The sequence below is a fragment of the Oncorhynchus mykiss genome, chromosome 25 (assembly GCF_057628025.1).
Source record: "Oncorhynchus mykiss isolate SJ-2025 chromosome 25, ASM5762802v1, whole genome shotgun sequence".
Taxonomy (NCBI): Eukaryota; Metazoa; Chordata; class Actinopteri; order Salmoniformes; family Salmonidae; genus Oncorhynchus; species Oncorhynchus mykiss.
The window spans coordinates 60,110,247-60,122,905 of NC_143046.1; positions in this window are offsets into that span (position 1 = coordinate 60,110,247).

Below are 12,659 nucleotides of genomic sequence, written 5' to 3' on the forward strand. Positions count from 1 at the left end.
CTAATACATCTTCACTGTCAGTTTCCTGGCCTCTCTCCTCCTCACCAGAGTCATGATCAAAGATTGATCAAGAGCCTCACATACAGTATATCGCTTGGTCATTGTGCTGCCACAGAATGAATTGTGAGCAAGGCCTCAAAAAAGCTTTATGTACCAGAGCTGCGAGAAAAGTTCTATATATTATTGAAACAATGCAGCGATTGTTTGTGAGAATGCCAAACAGGTGTGGTTCCCGTGGGGGAAAGGTTCCTGTGGGGGTTGCCATGCAAGCCAAGAAGGGAGTGGGGTGTGTGTGTGTGTGTGCGCACGCTCAAACACACATGCATGTGGGGGTCTGGGAGAGGAAGTGTTTCCATCTGATGAATGGACATGTGCCTGAACTCAATGTTCTACACTAATTGTAGTCTCACCCATTCATTTCTAATGACAGGTCATATTTAACTGGGAACACCACAGGTGTACAAAAGGTAAATAAAACATCCTGTAATGAAAATCATCATAATGTATTTTGTGTGTTCAGATGCCCTGTGTGGACAAAGTAATCTGACAATCAGATTAAATTAACTACATTTTCCAGAGAGAGAATTTGTAAAACGATCCAATTCGACCGGAACACAACAGGAGGGTTAAATCTACTGGAAAAATCTAGACCTGAAAATTGTTGTCTAGCAATGATCAACAACCTATTTGACGGAGCTTGAATACATTTGAAAAAAATAATGGGCAAATGTTTCACAATCCAGGTGTGGAAAGCTCTTAGAGACTTACCCAGAAAGACACATCTGGAATCACTGCCAAAGGTGCTTCTTCGAAGTATTAACTCTGGGGTGTGAATACTTATGTAAATGAGATATTTCAGTATTTCATTTTCAATAAATTGACAAACATTTCTAAAAGCATGTTTTCACTTTGTCATCATGGGGTATTGCGTACAGATGGGTTCTAAAAAAATATTTAATCATTTTTGAATTCAGGTTGTAACAAAATAAAAATACTTTAAGGCACTGTAGTTAGCTAACCTGTGTCTGTGGGATGTCTCATATTCAACACCGTGCTGCTGCAGTAGGAATACAGGCACAACGATTGTCCATGAATGTCTATTACCGTTTGGATACAAAGAAGTTGATGACTCTCAAGAAGAGATGTGAAAGGTCCCATAAGAACAATCTGCGTTCGATCAAAGGGACTTCGAACACCTCGCTGTACAACCCAAACACACCATATGCAAGTATTCCCTTTGTAGAACTGTAGTATTTATTATTAGTTAGTAGTATATTTCTATTTGGAAAGTATTCAGACCCCTTGACTTTTTCCACATTTTGTTAAGTTACAGCCTTATTCTAAAATTGTTGGAAGTCTGAGGTCCTGGTGCAGATTTTCATCAAGGATCTCTTTTTTTTACCCCCTTTTTCTGCCCAATTTCATGGCGTCTGTCTTGCCTCATCGCTACAACTCCCGCACGGGCTCGGGAGAGATGAAGGTCGAGAGCCATGCGTCCTCCGAAACACAACCCAACCAAGCCGCGTTGCTTCTTAACACAGCGCACATCCAACCCGGAAGCCAGCCGCACCAATGTGTCGGAGGAAACACTGTACACCTAGCGACCTGGTCAGCGTGCACTGTGCCCGGCCCAGCACGGGAGTCGCTAGTGCGCGATGAGACCGGCCAAACCCTCCCTAACCCTGATGACGCGAGGCCAATTGTGCGTCGCCCCATGGACCTCTCGGTCGCGGCCGGCTGCGACAGAGCCTGGGCTCAAACCCAGAGTCTCTGGTGGCACAGCTAGCACTGCAATGCAGTGCCTTAGACCACTGCGCCACCTGGGAGGCCCCAATCAAGGATCTCTTTGTATTGTGCTCCGTTCATCTTTGCCTCGATCCTGACTAGTCTCCCAGTCCCTGCCGCTGAAAAACATCCCCACAGCATGATGCTGCCACAACCATGCTTCACTGTAGGGATGGTTCCAGTTTTCCTGCAGACGTAATGCTTGGCATTCAGGCCAAGAGTTCAATGTTCATTTCATCAGACTAGAGAATCTTGTTTATCATGGTCTGACAGTCTACAGGTGCTTTTTGGCAAACTCCAAGCGGGCTGTCACGTGCATTTTACTGAGGAGTGGCCTCCGTCTGGCCACTCTACCAGAAAGGCCTGATAGGTGAAGTGCTGTAGAGATGGTTGTTCTTCTGGAAGGTTCTCCCATCTCCACAGAGGAACTCTAGAGCTCAATCGGTGACCATCGGATTCTTGGTCACCTCCCTGACCAAGGACCTTCTCCCCCGATTGCTCAGTTTGGCTGAGCGGCCAGCTCTAGGAAGAGTCTTGGTGGTTCCAAACTTCTTCCATTTAAGAATGATGGGGGTCACTGTGTTCTTGGGGGCCTTCAATGATTCAGAAATGTTTTGGTACCCTTCCCCAGATCTGTGTCTCGACACAATCCTGTCTTGGAGCTCTACGGACAATTCCTTCGACCTCATGGCTTGGTTTTTGCTCTGACATGCAGTCAACTGTGGGACCTTATATAGACAGGCGTGTGCCTTTCCAAATCATGTCCAATCAATTGAATTTACCACAGTTGGACTCCAATGAAGTTGTAGAAACATCTCAAGGATGATCAATGGAAACAGAATGCACCTGAGCTCAATTTCATGTATCATAGCAAAGTGTCTGAATACTTATGTAAATAAGGTATTTCTGTTTTTATTTTTAATCCATTTGCAAAACATCTAGAAACCTGTTTTAACTTTGTCATTATGTGGTATTGTGTGCAGATTGCTTAGGATTTGTATTTATTTAATCAATTTTAGACTAAGGCTGTAATGTAAGAAAATGTGGAAAAAGTCAAGGGGTCTGAACATTTTCCGAAGGCACTGTATTTCATATACTGCCATAACTCGGTCTCCAGAGCAAATAGACTTTGTCTTGAATACAAGCCATGTCTGCTTACTGGCTACATTGACAGACTAATCTATTGTTTTATTTAAACATGTTAACTTGCCAACAAATTAAAGTTTAAATTATACATCAACTCCCTTCATCCTTTGTTTTAGCATTTCATTAATATCACAATGAATTTATCCAGAAGTTGAAGTCGAGACTGATGCAGCTAGAATCGTTTATTCATGTCAGTACACTTCAAAAAATATTATATAAAACACCATTATATACATACCCCTGTATGTACAACCGCTAGCAATATCTATACCACAATGCAGTTATGAGCATACTGGGCACTCTATACTATACTACAACATCAGTCTAACTAAATACTATTGGTTGAATGTTCCAGGCAGGTTCCAGAATGTTCTTCAGCTGGTGAACCTCTTCTTGTGTTGGGTAATGGCACCTGGTTTAGCAGGCTTTGGCGCTGTGGCAATGTTCTTCACCACCCACTACTTAGACCTCTTGCAGAAGATTTGTATGTATGTACAGTACTGCAAGTGTCCTGGAAAGACATGAAGACTGATCATGAGAATGTGTAACCATACAATAAACCATGTTCATCTATAAACGAGAAAGGGTACAGTAGAACTGGTATGTGTTTTGTTACACTCAATAATGGGGCATTGAGATGGGCTGTTGGCAAAGATAAAACATTTGAGGAGGGCTTGACTTGTAGACAGTCTAGTCGTGTATTGTTGTGTGTGAGCACCTACAGTTGTGCTGTTAAGTAGACAAGCACTGCCAACAGTAGAGTGGATAGGGTAGAAGAGTGTACTAACAGCCCCTCTCTCCCATGCCAAAGAACTGACTGCAAATGGTGTGAAAGATTGAGAAGCACTTACATTTATATATTTTTGTCTTGCACACAGTAGTTTATTCATGATTTTGTTTTCTCAAGAGGGTAGTGTGCTTTCATAAATCCATTTGGCTGTCCTGGCTTGTTTCAAAGTCAGATGATGTTGAGTTTGAGCTTATTCCCGGCTGAAAGCTTTCATCCAATGGGTCTACAGCACATATGTCAGAGTCAAGGCCCGCGGGCCACATCCGGCCCGCAAGAAGGTTTTTTACGGCCCCTGGGATGATCTTGATTTATTATTAGAACCGGCCCGCAGCAAGCCGGCAGCCCGCAGATCTTTTACACGCACCAATACTACATTTCCCACAATGCAAAGGTGACGCACCGAGCAGTAGGCTGCTTCATTTCAATATTTATTGGCACAGCAGTCGTCAGCATCACAGTAAAATTAACTTTCAGATACCCATCAAAAATGGCAAAACGGAAGGTGGATACTGAGAACCGGGGGTTTCAAACAAGGTGGGAGTCGGAGTATATGTTCACGAAGGTAGCTGGAAAACCTGTGTGTCTTCTGTGTGGAGAAAGTGTGGCGGTACTGAAAGAGTATAATCTGAGACGACATTATGAAACGAAACACGCGGACAAAAACAAGAATATGGACATGGAACAAAGGCTACAAAAGGCAGAGGAATTAAAACGAGGCCTCAAATCTCGACAGGCTCTGTTCAAAAAAGCCAAATCACAAGGCCAGGCTGCTGTCAAGGCCAGTTTTATTTTGGCAGAAGAGATCGCTAAATCAGCCCGGCCATTTACGGAGGGGGATTTCATCAAAAACTGCATGATTAAAGTTTGTGACGAAGTTTGCCCAGAAAAAAGGCAACTCTTTTTAAATGTGAGTCTGAGCAGAAACACCATTGCCGAGAGAGTAGACCAGTTGTCCATCAATCTAAAAGAGCAGCTTGTGAAAAAGGGAAAAGATTTTATTGCATATTCCTTGGCTGTGGATGAGAGCACCGACATTTCTGACATTGCCCAGTTGTCAATTTTCATCCGCGGAGTGGACTCCAACCTAAGCGTGACAGAGGAGTTTTTGGCTTTACGTCCTATGCATGGCACAACTACGGGGCATGATTTGTATGAAGAGGTGTCAAGATGTGTAAATGAGATGGAGCTGCCTTGGGAAAAACTCGTGGGTTTGACAACCGACGGAGCACCTGCGATGTGTGGACACAGGAGCGGACTGGTGGCGAAGATACGGGAAAAGATGCAAGAGGAAAACGCGACAGGTGAGCTGACAGCTTATCATTGTATCATACACCAGGAAGCGTTGTGCGGTAAAGCCTTGAAAATGGAGCATGTAATGAGCATCATCACGCGCACAGTTAACTTTATCAGAGCCAAAGGTTTGAATCACCGCCAGTTCAAGGCATTTCTGACGGAGTTAGAAACGGAGCATGGTGATTTGCCTTATCACACAGAGGTGCGATGGCTAAGCCAGGGAAAGGTGCTTCAAAGATGTTTCGAGCTTCGTGAGGAGATTTGTCTGTTCTTGGACAGCAAAGGGAAAGACACAACACAACTCCGAGACGAAATGTTTCTGTGTGAAATGGCTTTTCTGTGTGACATTACGAGTCATCTGAATGCAATAAACTTGCAGCTGCAGGGTCGGGATCGTGTCATCTCTGATATGTACAGTACAGTGAAGGCATTTAAAACCAAACTGACTCTGTGGGAGACGCAGATGCGGAAAGAAAATTTGAGCCACTTTCCCAGCTGCCAGACCATGAAAGAGAAGCTCTCTACCAGTGCGTTCCCGAGCACACAGTTGGCTGATAAAATAGGTATGCTTGCCGCTGACTTTCGACGCCGATTTGCTGACTTTGAAGCACAAAAAAGCAGGTTGGAACTGCTCGGTAACCCATTTGCTGTTGACGTGGAAAGCTCACCACCAAACCTCCAAATGGAGTTGATTGACCTCCAATGCAATGATGCACTGAGGGCAAAATATACGGCAGTGGGTGCTGCGGAGTTCGCCCGTTTCCTCCCCGGCACAATGCCCCAGCTGCGCATCCAGGCTGCTCAAACGTTGTCTATGTTTGGCAGCACATACCTGTGTGAACAACTGTTTTCTTTGATGAACCTGAACAAAACATCACACAGAAGTCGACTTACTGCTGAACACCTCCACTCAATTCTGAGGATTTCTTCAGCTCAGAGCCTTACCCCGAACATTGATGAACTTGTGGAAAAGATGGGACACCACCAAGTATCACCCTCAACCTCAAACAAGTGAACATTACTGTGCAATCACATATTTAGAGTTTTTACTCAGTTCAAGTTTAAAAGTTAAAATTTAATATTTGTTTTCACTGCATGTTACTTCTCCTTAAACAAAGTGTTGTTTTTGATTAATAGATTTTTGCACTTTATTTTTTTGTATTTCAATCCAATTATATTTTAAAAATATTTCAGTTGAGTGGATGATAGAAAATTGCTATTATTGTTTTTTCTTTGAAGTAAATTTAGCCCACTTTTGCTAAAATAGAAAATATAGTCTACTGATGGTGCCTTGAATACCGGTTTCTTTCAATTAATGTTCATGTTATGGGGATATTTATATAAAGGAAATTTGTCTTTTGTGTCTGTTGAAAATTAAAGATTACTGACAGAGCCATAAGAAAATATTGCTTTATTTATCTGATCATATTGTAATATATTTGTTAGGTTTTCAGTAGGTTCAATTAGGTTCACTAGACTATATGCGTCATTTAAAAATTTTTCAATGAACATTCGAACAGTCCGGCCCTCGTCTTGTAGCTGATTTTTTTATTTGGCCCTCCGTCCATTTGACTTTGACACCCCTGGTCTACAGGCTCTGTACTACTGAAGCTAATGTCAAGGTCGTCATTGTCAGCAACAGCAGGACTAGTCTGTTGAACACACAGTGATTAGCCTACATGTCACTACTTTGTCCCATCAATAAACACTCATAGTATATTCACCCCCCCCCCCTCATGTCAACATACTAACCTTCACACACAATACCCACCCCAACAGACACCATTCAGTGACCCACACCATCCCCTCCTTACTGATCCCTCCTTTTCTCCAGTTTACACTTCAAGCCTTGCAGGAACAATCAGCTAAACCTCTATAATACAGAGAAAACTACAGTAGTAGTTGTAGCCGACTTGTGAACACATCAACCGTAACAACAAGACCATGTTTATGCTTAGCTCATCATGGAGTCATGGAAAGATTTTGTCGATTTTATTAAGATTTTTATTAGAAGGTGACTTCGCTGCAATAGTCTGGTGCTTAGCTTGATGTTGATGCCTCTGCAGATGTTGATGGGATTGGACTCTAAATAAAACACAGTCATGTTAGCTAGCTAATGGTTAACTAATGTAACCTAACAAAGCTAACGTTAGCTTGCAAAGTTACAAATCCTTTTTGTTTTTGCACAAAACTACCCTCTATACCGGTACCGGTTACCTTCAGATGAGTCCCGTGACACTTGTGGGGGTCGTAGAACCAAACGGAGAACACCATCGTGTTCGTGAGAGTCTCATCTTTCCATAGAGTGGACTGATTTTCGGGATGTCTGATAGTCTGACAAACGGGACGTCTGGTAGTCTGATCACTACTTTATTTGAAATTTTTTTTATTTCATCACATTCCCAGTGGGTTAGAAGTTTACATACACTCAATTAGTATTTGGTAGCATTGCCTTTAAATTCTTTAACTTGGGTCAAATGTTTCGGGTAGGCTTGTACAAGCTTCCCACAATAAGTTGGGTGAATTTTGACCCATTCCTCCTGACAGAGCTGGTGTAACTGAGTCAGGTTTGTAGGCCTCCAGGCTCGCACACACTTTTTCCGTTCTGCCCACAAATTTTCTATAGGATTGAGGTCAGGGCTTTGTGACGGCCATTCCAATACCTTGACTTTGTTGTCCTTGAGCCATTTTGCCACAACTTTGGAAGTATGCTTGGGGTCATTGTCCATTTGGAAGACCCATTTGCGACCAAGCTTTAACTTCCTGACTGATGTCTTGAGATGTTGCTTCTATATATCCAAATAATTTTCCTCCCTCATGAAGCCATCTATTTTGTGAAGTGCACCAGTCCCTCCTGCAGCAAAGCATCCCCACAACACGATGCTGCCACCCCTGCGCTTCACGGTTGGGATGGTGTTCTTCGGCTTGCAAGCCTTCCCATTTATTCTCCAAACATAACGATGGCGATTATGGTCAAACAGATCTATTTTTGTTTCATCAGACCAGTATGTTTTGTTCGATAAAGTTTATATTTATATCCAAAAATCTCAGTTTACATTGGTGCGTTATGTTCAGTAGTTCCAAACCTTCCGGGGATTTTGCAGAGAGCCACATCAATTTACAGAAATACTCAGAATCATAAAACACGAGACGAGATGTTAAAAACTGTCCATTGTGCCAATAGATGGAATGCATTCGCATGAGATTTGCCGTGATGTTGACAGAGTGGCATGGGAGGTTTATTTCTTAGACTGGGTTAAGATGTCAATTTTGGGACACATCCTCAGTAGTGTGCCTTCGAATCAGTGGGTGTTTCGGCCTTTAATCACTAAACACCCTCATCAAAGGTGGCCAGCTAAAGGGGTGATCAAGCCTTAGCTTGTGTCCCATGCCCAATTAAGATGTCCCACGGGACTATGCAAGGCAGGGGCGTCCTCTTCCCTGAGCCAGCCCTACAGCTGACCGCATACCTCATATGCCCTCCTCAAGTTGGAGGGATCTGAATTGGGTTCTCAGGTGGGGGTGGGGGGTCATGAAGTACTTGCTGCACTTGATCTTTATCCCGGAGGCTTTCGTTGTACCATCTACCCAGGCTCTTGATGGGTTGCTCAGACACCGTTGGTATCGGGTCATCTCCAATGCAGAACCTCACATCTTTAAGCTGTCCCTTGACTATGGAGATGCTTCGAGATTTGCTTGGCTTGATTTTCATCCGGGCCCACTTGATGTTATCCTGCAGTTTTGCAAGTAGCCGCCTGGTGCATGCTGCAGTGGTGTTCAGTGTAGTCATGTCATCCATGTATGCTCGGATAGGTGGGAGACGGAGCCCTTCCTTAGTTCTCTCACCGCCGACCACCCATCTCGATGCCCTGATGATGACTTCCATGGCCATAGTGAAGGCCAGAGGAGAAATTGTACAGCCTGCCATTACGCCTACTTCCAAGCGCTGCCATGTTGTTGTGAAGTCTGGTGTTGTAAAACACAATTGCAGGTCTTGGAAATAGGCCTTTACCAGTGTAGTGATGGGTTCTGGTATGTGGAAAATGTTGAAGGATTTCCAGAGGAGTTCATGGGGAACTGAGCCAAACGCATTGGCCAGGTCGAGGAAGATGACATAGAGTTCTCTCTTGTCCTTCTTAGCTGTTTGGATCTGGTGCCAAATCATACTAGTATGTTCCAGGCAACCAGAGAAACCAGGAATGCCTGCTTTCTGTACAGATGTATCAATGTACTTGTTCCTTTCAAGATAAGTGGACAGCCTCTGTGCTATTATACTGAAAAATATCTTCCCTTCGACGTTGAGAAGGGAGATTGGTCGGAATTGACGGATGTCTGTCGCATCCTTCTCTTTCGGGATTAGCACACCACCAGCCCTTCGCCATGCCTTTGGTATTATTTCCTTCTGCCACACTATCCTCATGAGCCTCCAAAGAAAGCGTAGGACATCCGGGGAGTTCTTGTAGAGCTTGTATGGTACTCCATTAGGCCCAGGAGCCGAGGCCGCTCTTGCTATTCGGACAACGTTCTCTACTTCCCTCCATTTTGGAGGGTCAGTGTCCAGATTGAATTCTGGTGGTTGAATAGGTGGGATGTCATGTGGGATGATTATCTGCTCATGCCTTTTCATGTCCTGGTGGACCTTTTCCAGATGTTCTTCCAGTTCAGGCTTTGGAGTTTTTAGGATTCCACACTTTTCCTTTGCGAAGAGATCTTTGACAAACTTAAAGGGTTTTTTATAGAACCGTGTTCTTGAGTGTTCCTTCTTCCTACAAAGTTTCCTTAAGTTTTCCGCTCTTCGCAAGGTTGCCAGCCGACATTTAATGTCTGCTTGGAGTAGCATGATACCTTCTCTCTCTGCATCAGAGGCCTTCTTCCACTGCTTCCTCAGCTGCCTTCTCTCTCTGACAAGTATCTCGATCTCCTGCTGCCTCCTAGATTTGGCTGGCGCGGGTTGTGTCTTGCCACTTCTCCTTTCGTTTCCTCCAAAGCGCTCTTCTCCGTAGTGGTAGATAATGTCTCCCATCCTTTCAAGCTTTTTCTCTGCTGTTCCTACCTGTTGTTCCAAGATTTTTGTCAGGTCGTTGTTGATTGTTTCCCACTCTCTCTTTTCAACAGCTTTGGGCCACTTCACACTCGGTCTGTGCCCTTTGATCTTTTCCTCTTTTAGAGGTCTCTGTGGTTGGGTGAGTTCATCCATGAACATAGCTAAAAGATATGTGTTATGCATGGAATTTTAGATCCACTTCTCCTTAAATGTATTTGGCTAAGGTGTATGTGAAGTTGGAAATTTAACTGTATATAATAAACAGAGTATTAGCAGTGTATATAATGATTGTATGTGAGTGGGTGTGTGTAAAGTCAGTATAAATGATGGAGTGAGTGTTTGTATTTGTGTTGGAGTATCAGTGTGCGTAGTGTGTAGGGCCCTATGAGTGTGCTTAGAGACAGTACCAAAATAAGAATAAATTACAACGGTTAACTCAGCCTGTGCAGCCATTTTGTTAGCTATTTAGTTAGCTATTTAGCATTCTTATGGCGTGGGGACAGGCACTGTTCAGGAGCCTGTTGGTGTCAGAGAGAACAGTCCTTGGCTTGGGTGGTGAGTCTTTAACAATTTTCCGGGCCTTCCTTTCACATCGCCTGATATAGAGTTCTTGGATGGCAGGCAGCTCGGCCCCAGTGATGTACTGAGCTGGCCTCACCACCGTCTATAATGCCATGCGACCGAGGGCGGTGCTATTGCCATACCAAGCAGTGATGCAGCCAGTCAAGTGCTCTCAATGGGACAGCTGTAGAACTTTTTGAGGGCCTGTGCCAAACCTTCTCAACCTCCTAAGGGGGAAGAGACTGTTGTGCCTTCTTCACGACTGTACGCATGTGTGTGGACCATTTTTAATTTCTTTGTGATTTGGACACCAAGGAACTTGAAGGTCTCGACCCACTCCACTGCAGCCCATTAGATGTGGATGGGGGCTTGCTCGCCACCCCATTTCCTGTTGTCCACGATCAGCTCCTTGGTCTTACTGATGTTGAGGCGAGAGGTTGTTGTTGTTCCGGCCCTACACTACCAAGTCACTGTCCTCCTCCCTGTAGGCTGTCTCTTCGTCACCAGTGATCAAGCCTACCACCGTCATGTCCGCAGCAAACTTGATGATGGTGTTGGAGTCGTGCATGACCATGCAGTCGTAGGTGAACAGGGAGTACAGGAGCGGACTAAGCACACAACCCTGTGGGTCCCCCGTGATGAGGGTCAGTGTTGCGGAGGTGATGTTGCCTACCCTCACCACCTGGGGTCGGCCCATCAGGAAGTCCAGGAACCAGTTGCAGAGGGAGGTGTTCAGTCCCAGGGGCCTATGCTTGGACGGCCTATAGAGTGCCCGTACAGCGCTCTAACATTCATGGGAGTTGATAGGAGCTGAGTGGGGACATTCAGCTCAGAAGCCAGGGTAGCGTCCAAAAAGCTGTCATCGGCCAATGAGTCAATGAGGACCCGGAGAGATTTGGACTGGTTTCCCCACAGCAGAATGGCATGAAAAGGGGTGCTTGCAAAGGAAGCAGGAAAGTTCTCCATATGGCCCACCCGAGTACTCGCTTCTATCAGTGAGCTTGGTCTTTTTAGGCTCACTGAGAAGATGGAGTGGCCGATGAGACGGCACTGCTAGCAGCTGGGTTACTGAGGGTCTGTGGGGTTACCACCGTCGTAGGCTGCCTCCCAGACAACCCGCGGAATTGCTCCAGCAAAATGTCCAATGCCCGGTTATGACGTTCAGCCAACATTTGGACCCCCTCCATAAGTCCACAAAGCAGTTCCTCGTGCCTCCCGATGGTGGCTCCTTGGGAGGAGATGGCGTTGCACAGCTGGCCCGGGTCTGCTGGGTCAGTCATGGCCAGTTCGTACTAACACGTTTGAAGGTAAAACCCAGGTGCAGACAATGTCGAAGTAACAACATTTTATTGATTCGAACATGGGCCGTCAAAGGTACAGGACGGCAGACAGGCTCATGGTCAGGGCAGGCAGAAAGGTCAAAACCAGGAAAACTAGAAAACAGGCACTATAAACAGGACAGGAGAAAGGGGAAAACGCTGGTAGGTATGAATGAACAAAACAAACTGGCAACAGACAGAGAACACAAGTATAAATGCACAGGGGATAATGGGGAAGATGGGTGACACCTGGAGGGGGGTGGAGACGATCACAAAGACAGGTGAAACAGATCAGGGTGTGACATCCTTACTAATTAGTGACCTTAATTAATCAATCAAGTAGAAGGGTGGAGCGAAATCCGCAGACACTCAGCCCTCCGTGGAATGAGTTTGACACATGGTTTACAGTGTTTGTTTACATTTACTTTGTTTATAAAATTTGTAGTAAAAGAAGCTTATATTTTGGGTTTTGATAATCGACGAAAGTTTAACTAAGCTCATGAGGCATTTATAAGTTATTTTCTTCAAGGGTACATATCAATGGGTAAATATCATTAATTTATAAGTCCAAAAATGGATGCAGCAACTGCAGATTGCCCCTTTAAACCAACTTGAAAATGGCGGTCTTTGTGAGTCAAGATGTGGGTTTTTCATGACCGAAGGCACATGCACAATATGGAATTACATGCACGCGAACCATGCATAGAGCTGGCTGACCAGC